We start from the raw sequence: 8,536 nt of genomic DNA, 5'->3' as shown, positions 1-8,536 counted from the left end.
AGTTGCTCAGTCATGTCCAACTCTTTGCGACCCCATGTGCTATACAGTCCATGGAACTCTTCAGGCCAGAATACTGGAGTAGGTAGCCTCTCCCTTCTCCAGAGGATCTTCTCAACCCAGGGATCAAACCCAGGTCTCCGGCATTACGGGTGGATTCTTTACCAGCTGAGCCACAAGGGAAGCTCTGTATACATTAAACATATACATAAACATATATCAATTATATCTCAATAAAACTGGAAGAAAAAATGATAAAATAAAAGCTTTTAAAAAGCAAATAAGTTAAAAAATAGGGACTTCTCCAGCAGCCCAGTAGTTAAGACTCCAAGCTTCCATTGCAGGGGGCTCGGAGTTCATCATGGTTGGGAACTATGATCCCGCATGCCACCCAGAACAACCAAAAACATAACAACAACAACAACAAAAAACTTAAAAAAATAAAATAAAATGATGGATGTCCGGAAGCCCCAAAGGGGGAGCTCTCACACCTTATCATTCCCTGTGCTGTAGAACCCCAAAACAAGAAGAGAGAGGTACCATGCATTTCCCAAAGGAAGAGGCTTACTGTGTACTCCTCCAGCATAAGGAAGATTTTCTCCTTAGCCAGCAATAGCCTGCCAATGAGAAACCACCATATTCGGTCAATAAGTTTGAATTCCTGCTCTCTCCCCAGAGGTTCCTGGTGACTCAGATGGTAAAGAGTCTGCCTGCAATGCAGGAAATTCAGGTTCAGTCCCTGAATCCCCTGGAGAAGAGAATGGCAACCCACTGCCGTATTCTTGCCTGGAGAATTTCATGGACAGTGGAGCCTGATAGGCTACAGTCCATGGAGTTGCAAAGAGTCGGACAGGACTGAGTGACGAACACTTTCACACTTCTCTTCCAATGGATTTCGACTCAAAACCGACACTCCCAATAATCCCCTTTTCTCTATAAAAGTATGTCCTTCTCCTTTGGTCTCCAGCTTAACCTAGTTTCAGTTCAGTTCAGTCGCTCAGTGGTGTCCAACTCTTTGCAACCCCCTGGACTGCAGCACACCAGGCTTCCCTGTCCATCATCAACTCCTAGAGCTTACTCAAACTCATGTCCATCAAATCAGTCATGCCATCCAACCATCTCATCCTCTGTCATCCCCCTCTCCTCCCCCCTTCAATCTTTCCCAGCATCAAGGTCTTTTCCAAGGAAAAGAATATCTCTTCTTAATATCTTTTCTTCACATCAGGTGGCCAAACTATTGCAGCTTCAGCATCAGTCCTTCCAGTGAATATTCAGGACTGATTTCCTTTAGGATTGACCGGTTTGATCTCCTTGCTGTCCAAGGGGCTCTCAGGTCTTCTCCAACACCACAGTTTAAAACCATCAATTCTTCAGCGCTCAGGTTTCTTTATGGTCCTACTCTCACATTCATACATGACTGCTGGAAAAATCATAGTTTTGACTAGACAGACTTTTGCCAGAAAAGTAATATCTCTGCTTTAAATATGCTATCTAGGTTTGTCATAGCTTTTCTTCCAAGGAGTAAGTGTCTTTTAATTTCATGGCTGCAGTCACCATCTGCAGTGACCTTTGGAGCCCCAAACAATAGTCTGTCACTGTTTCTATTGTTTCCCCATCTATTAGCCATGAAGTGATGGGACCAGATGCCATGATCTTTGTTTTCTGAATGTTGAGTTTTAAGCCAACTTTTTCACTCTCCTCTTTAACTTTCATCAAGAGTCTCTTCAGTTCTTAGCTTTCTGTCATAAGGGTGGTGTCATGTGCATAGCTGAGGTTATTGATATTTCTCCTGGCAATCTTGATTCCAGCCTGTGCTTCACTGAGCCCAGCATTTCTCATGCTGTACTCTGCATATACGTTAAATAAGCAGGGTGACAATATACAGCTTTGATGTACTCCTTTCCTGATTTGTAACCAGTCTGTTGTTCCATGTCCAGTTCTAACTGTTGCTTCTTGACCCACATACAGATTTCTCAGAAGGCAGCTCAGATGGTCTGGTATTCCCATCTCTTGAAGGATTTTCCACAGTTTGTTGTGATCCACACAGTCAAAGGCTTTGGCCTAGTCAATAAAGCAAAAGTAGATGTTTTTCTGGAACTCTCTTGCTCTTTTGATGATCCAACAGATGTTGACAATTTGATCTCTGGTTCCTCTAAAGCATTTTCTAAATCCAGCGTGAACATCTGGAAGTTCACAGTTCACATACTGCTGAAGCCTGGCTTGGAGAATTTTGAGCATTACTTTACTGGGGTGTGAGATGAGTGCAATTGTGCGGTAGTTTGAGCATTCTATGGCATTGCCTTTCTTTGGGATTGGCATGAAAACTGACCTTTTCCAGTCCTGTGGCCATTGCTGAGTTTTCCAGATTTGCTGGCATATTGAGTGCAGCACTTTCACAACATCATCTTCTAGGATTTGAAATAGCTCAACTGGAATTCCATCACCTCCTCTAGCTTTGTTTGTAGTGAATGCTTTCTAAGGCCCACTGGACTTCACATTCCAGTATGTCTGGCTCTAGGTGAGTGATCACACAATCGTGGTTATCTGGGTCATGAAGATCTTTCTTGTATAGTTCTTCCGTGTATTCTTGCCACCTCTTCTTAATATCTTCTGCTTCTGTTAGGTCTGTACCATTTCTGTCCTTTATCGAGCCCATCTTTGCATGAAATGTTCCCTTGGTTTCTCTGATTTTCTTGAGATCTCTAGTCTTTCCCATTCTATTGTTTTCCTCTGTTTCTTTGCACTGATCACTGAGGAAGGCTTTTCTTATCTCTTTGCTATTCTTTGGAACTCTGCATTCAAATAGATATATCTTTCCTTTTCTCCTTTGCCTTTCGCCTCTCTTCTTTTCACAGCTATTTGTAAGGCCTTCTCAGACAACCATTTTGCCTTTTTGCATTTCTTTTTCTTGGGGATGTTCTTGATCCCAGCCTCCTGTACAGTGTCACGAATCTCCATCCATAGTTCTTCAGGCACTCTGTCTATCAGATCTAATTCCTTGAATCTATTTGTCATTTCCACTGTATAATCATAAGGGATTTGATTTAGGTCATACCTGAATGATCTAGTGGTTTTCCCTACTTTCTTCAACTTAAGTCTGAATTTAGCAATAAGGAGTTCATGATCTGAGCCACAGTCAGCTCCCAGTCTTGTTTTTGCTGACTGTATAGAGCTTCTCCATCTTTGGCTGCAAAGAATATAATCAATCTGATTTCATTGTTGACCATCTGGTGATGTCCATGTATAGATCTTCTCTTGTGTTGTTGGAAGAAGGTGTTTGCTATGACTAGAACGTTCTCTTGACAAAACTCTGTTTGCAGGTCCCTTATGGGAGTTCCTCTGTTATTCCTAAAGAAACTCATTCTGCTGGTAAAATAACTGGCTGTCTTGTTTTTTAAGGTTGACAAAGAAATGCTAAGAAATTCAGGTCTTTCAGGTTAACAGGATTGCATATTGATTAAGAAGAACTTGCAGATGTTGCCATTCAGGTAGAGTAAAGAAGTATCTTTTTAAAATAAAACTTTTGACACAAAAAAGAAATAAGTTTCTCTCTTAGCTCCTCTTCCTCTTTTATCAACCCTTCCCCCCATGCCTGTGTTTTTAGCTAGAGTAAACTACAAAATCTTTGGCCAAAATTGTTGTATGGTAAACTAGTCATTCAACTAATTCCTTGCCTACTATGAGATGCCCAACAACAATATTAACCAGCACGTGGTTTCTGCAGTGATATCTCACCCACTGGAAGGATCCAATGGCAACCATTCGCCTTTTCACTCTGTTTCAGACCACTGAGATTAAAAACAAATCAAATCTAATGATCAGAACATAGGATATATGTTCAGTCAGTTCAGTTCAGTCGCTCAGTCGTGTCCGACTCTTTGCAACCCCATGAATCGCAGCACGCCAGGCCTCCCTGTCCATCACCATCTCCCAGAGTTCACTCAGACTCACATCCATCGAGTCCGTGATGCCATCCAGCTGTCTCATCCTCGGTCGTCCCCTTCTCCTCCTGTCCCCAATCCCTCCCAGCGTCAGTCTTTTCCAGTGAGTCAACTCTTTGCATGAGGTGGCCAAAGTACTGGAGTTTCAGCTTTAGCATCATTCCCTCCAAAGAAATCCCAGGGTTGATCTCCTTCAGAATAGACTGGTTGGATCTCCTTTCAGTCCAAGGGACTCTCAAGAGTCTTCTGCAACACCACAGTTCAAACGCATCAATTCTTCGGTGCTCAGCTTTCTTCACAGTCCAACTCTCACATCCATACATGACTACTGGAAAAACCATAGCCTTGACTAGATGGGCCTTAGTCAGCAAAGTAATGTCTCTGCTTTTTAATATGCTGCCTAGGTTGGTCATAACTTTTCTTCCAAGGAGTAAGCGTCTTTGAATTTCATGGCTGCAATCACCATCTGCAGTGATTTTGGAGCTCCCCAAAATGAAGTCTGACACTGTTTCCACTGTTTCCCCATCTATTTCCCATGGAGTGATGGGACAAGATGCCATGATCTTCGTTTTCTGAATGTTGAGCTTTAAGCCAACTTTTTCACTCTCCTCTTTCACTTTCATCAAGAGGCTTTTAGTTTCTCTTCACTTTCTGCCATAAGGGTGGTGTCATCTGCATATCTGAGGTGATTGATATTTCTCCCGGCAATCTTGATTCCAGCTTGTGTTTCTTCCAGTCCAGCGTTTCTCATGATGTACTCTGCATATAAGTTAAATAAGCAGGGTGACAATATACAGCCTTGACGGACTCCTTTTCCTATTTGGAACCGGTCTGTTGTTCCATGTCCAGTTCTAACTGTTGCTTCCTGACCTGCATATACATTTCTCAAGATTCAGGTCAGGTGGTCTGGTATTCCCATCTCTTGAAGAATTTTCCACAGTTTATTGTGATCCACACAGTCAAAGGCTTTGGCATAGTCAATAAAGCAGAAAGAGATGTTTTTGTGGAACTCTCTTGCTTTTTCCATGATCCAGTGGATGTTGGCAATTTGATCTCTGGTTCCTCTGCCTTTTCTAAAACCAGCTTGAACATCAGGAAGTTCACGGTTCACATATTGCTGAAGCCTGGCTTGGAGAATTTTGAGCATTACTTTACTAACATGTGAGATGAGTGCAATTGTGCGGTAGTTTGAGCATTCTTTGGCATTGCCTTTCTTTGGGATTGGAATGAAAACTGACCTTTTCCAGTCCTGTGGCCACTGCTGAGTTTTCCAAATTCACTGGCATATTGAGTGCAGCACTTTCACAGCATCATCTTTCAGAATTTGAAACAGCTCTACTGGAATTCCATCACCTCCTCTAGCTTTGTTCGTAGTGATGCTTTCCAAGGCCCACCTGACTTCACCTTCCAAGATGTCTGGCTCTAGATTAGTGATCACATCATCATGATTATCTGGGTCGTGAAGATCTTTTTTGTATAGTTTTTCCATGTATTCTTGCCACTTCTTCTTAATATCTTCTGCTTCTGTTAGGTCCATACCATTTCTGTCCTTTATCAAGCCCATCTTTGCATGAAATGTTCCCTTGGTATCTCTAATTTTCTTGAAGAGATCTCTAGTCTTTCCCATTCTGTTGTTTTCCTCTATTTCTTTGCATTGATCACTGAAGAAGGCTTTCTTATCTCTTCTTGCTATTCTTTGGAACTCTGCATTCAGATGCTTATATCTTTCCTTTTCTCCTTTGCTTTTCGCCTCTCTTCTTTTCACAGCTACTTGTAAGGACTCCTCAGACAGCCACTTTGCTTTTTTGCATTTCTTTTCCATGGGGATGGTCTTGATCCCTGTCTCCTGTACAGTGTCACGAACCTCATTCCATAGTTCATCAGGCACTCTATCTATCAGATCTAGGCCCTTAAATTTATTTCTCACTTCCACTGTATAATCATAAGGGATTTGATTTAGGTCATACCTGAATGGTCTAGCGGTTTTCCCTACTTTCTTCAATTTAAGTCTGAATTTGACAATAAGGAGTTCATGATCTGAGCCACTGTCGGCTCCTGGTCTTGTTTTTGTTGACTGTATAGAGCTTCTCCATCTTTGGCTGCATAGAATATAATCAATCTGATTTCAGTGTTGACCATCTGGTGATGTCCATGTGTAGAGTCTTCTCTTGTGTTGTTGGAAGAGGGTGTTTGCTATGACCAGTGCATTTTCTTGGCAAAACTCTATTAGTCTTTGCCCTGCTTCATTCCGCATTCCAAGGCCAAATTTTCCTGTTACTCCAGGTGTTTCTTGACTTCCTACTTTTGCATTCCAGTCCCCTATAATGAAAAGGACATCTTTTTTGGGTGTTCGTTCTAAAAATTCTTGTAGGTCTTCATAAAACCGTTCAACTTCAGCTTCTTCAGCGTTGCTGGTTGGGGCATAGACTTGGATAACTGTGATATTGAATGGTTTGCCTTGGAGACGAACAGAGATCATTCTGTCATTTCTGAGATTGCATCCAAGTACTGCGTTTCAGACTCTTTTGTTGACCATGATGGCTATTCCATTTCTTCTGAGGGATTCCTGCCTGCAGTTGTAGATATAATGGTCATCTGAGTTAAATTCACCCATTCAAGTCCATTTTAGTTCGCTGATTCCTAGAATGTCGACGTTCACCCTTGCCATCTCGTTTGACCACTTCCAATTTGCCTTGATTCATGGACCTGACATTCCAGGTTCCTATGCAATATTGCTCTTTACAGCATGGGATCTTGCTTCTATCACCAGTCACATCCACAACTGGGTATTGTTTTTGCTTTGGCTCCATCCCTTCATTCTTTCTGGAGTTATTTCTCCACTGATCTCCAGTAGCATATTGGGCACCTAATGACCTGGGGCGTTCCTCTTTTGGTATCCTATCATTTTGCCTTTTCATACTGTTCATGGGGTTCTCAAGGCAAGGATACTGAAGTGGCTAGCCATTCCCTTCTCCAGTGGACCACACTCTGTCAGACCTCTCCACCATGACCCGCCCATCTTGGGTTGCCCCGCAGGTATGGCTTAGTTTCATTGAGTTAGACAAGGCTGTGGTCCTAGTGTGATTAGAATGACTAGTTTTCTGTGAGTATGGTTTCAGTGTGTCTGCCCTCTGATGCCCTCTTGCAACACCTACCATCTTACTTGGGTTTCTCTTACCTTGGACATGGGGTATCTCTTCACGACTGCTCTAGCAAAGCACAGCCGCTGCTCCTTACCTTGGATGAGGGGTATCTCCTTACCACTGCTGTTCCTCGTTGAAGGTCAGGATATATGTAGATTTGTGTAATTTGAATTAGTCATATGAGTTTCCAAAATATATTTGAAAGAAAAAGTAGTTGGGAAGGTGAGCAACATAGTCTGTATTTCCCAATAGAGCCCACCCCATTTCCTAACCAGACATTATTCTTTCACTTGTTTGTCTCCAAAGGAGTTAAATTTTCCTATAGAAACCCATTGTATTTCTGTGCACGTTAGACACTTTATGTTCCTTGAAGATAATCTTTTATACAGCAGAAGATAGTCTTGAAAAAATTTAATACAGAGACCTCCCTGGTGACCTAGTGGCTACGACTCTGCCCTCCCAATATAGGGGGAGAGGGTTCAATCTCTGGTCAGGGAACTGGACCCCACATGTTGCAACTAACAAGAGTTCACATATGGCAAATAAGAGTTTCCATGTCTCAACTCAACTAAGACTTCACATGTTGCACCTAAAGATCCCGCATGTCACAACTAAAGATCCCACATGCCACAACTAAGACCCAAGCAGCCAAGTAAATAAAAAATTTAATACATAGAAAACAAAGTATATATGAGGTATAAAAAAATACATCTTTATTCTCATGCAAGATAGTACTCTTTGACTCCAAACTTTAATAAGTTTTCTTTTCCAATGACTGATCCCATTATTTTTATTTTTGTCCCAACCAGAACTTGAATTCCACTTTTTCTGTAATCCAAAAGCAGTCTTGGCACCAAAGGGAAGTCTGGGACATAATCTATGTGTGTTTCCAATTTCTGGGAGAGAGTGAGTCATTACATTTCTGCTGCAACACAGTTCCATTCCATTATTTTCCAGAGTTACACAACTACACATTTTGGAACTTCCTGTAGACCCCCAGGAGATGATAAAAAAGAAAGAAAGATATTCCTTTTACATCTCCAAAACCATTCACATATTTTACCTTATTTTTCCCCTAAGATGTTTTAAAACTGCTTTTATAGTATCATCCTTTTCTGTGTATAGAGGTGAAGCTTTTGCCATGAGTTACAGGATAATAAGGGCTTCCCAGGTGGCATAGTGGTAAAGAATCTGCCTGCCAATGCAGAAAATGCAGGCAACCTAGGTTTGATCCCTGGATCGGGAAGATCCTTTGATGTAGGGCATGGCAACCCACTCCAGTATTCTTGCCTGAATAATCCCATGGACAGAGGAGCCTGGTAGGCTACACCGTCCATAGGGTTGCAAAGAGTCAGACTGAAGTGACTTAGCATGAATGCACAGGATAGTAAGTGGTGGAGCTGTGGTTTTTAACCTTGATGTACTGAATTAATACATTCTGAAGTGAAGTGAAGT

The sequence above is a fragment of the Ovis aries genome, chromosome 8 (assembly GCF_016772045.2).
Source record: "Ovis aries strain OAR_USU_Benz2616 breed Rambouillet chromosome 8, ARS-UI_Ramb_v3.0, whole genome shotgun sequence".
Taxonomy (NCBI): Eukaryota; Metazoa; Chordata; class Mammalia; order Artiodactyla; family Bovidae; genus Ovis; species Ovis aries.
This window is presented reverse-complemented; position numbering follows the sequence as displayed.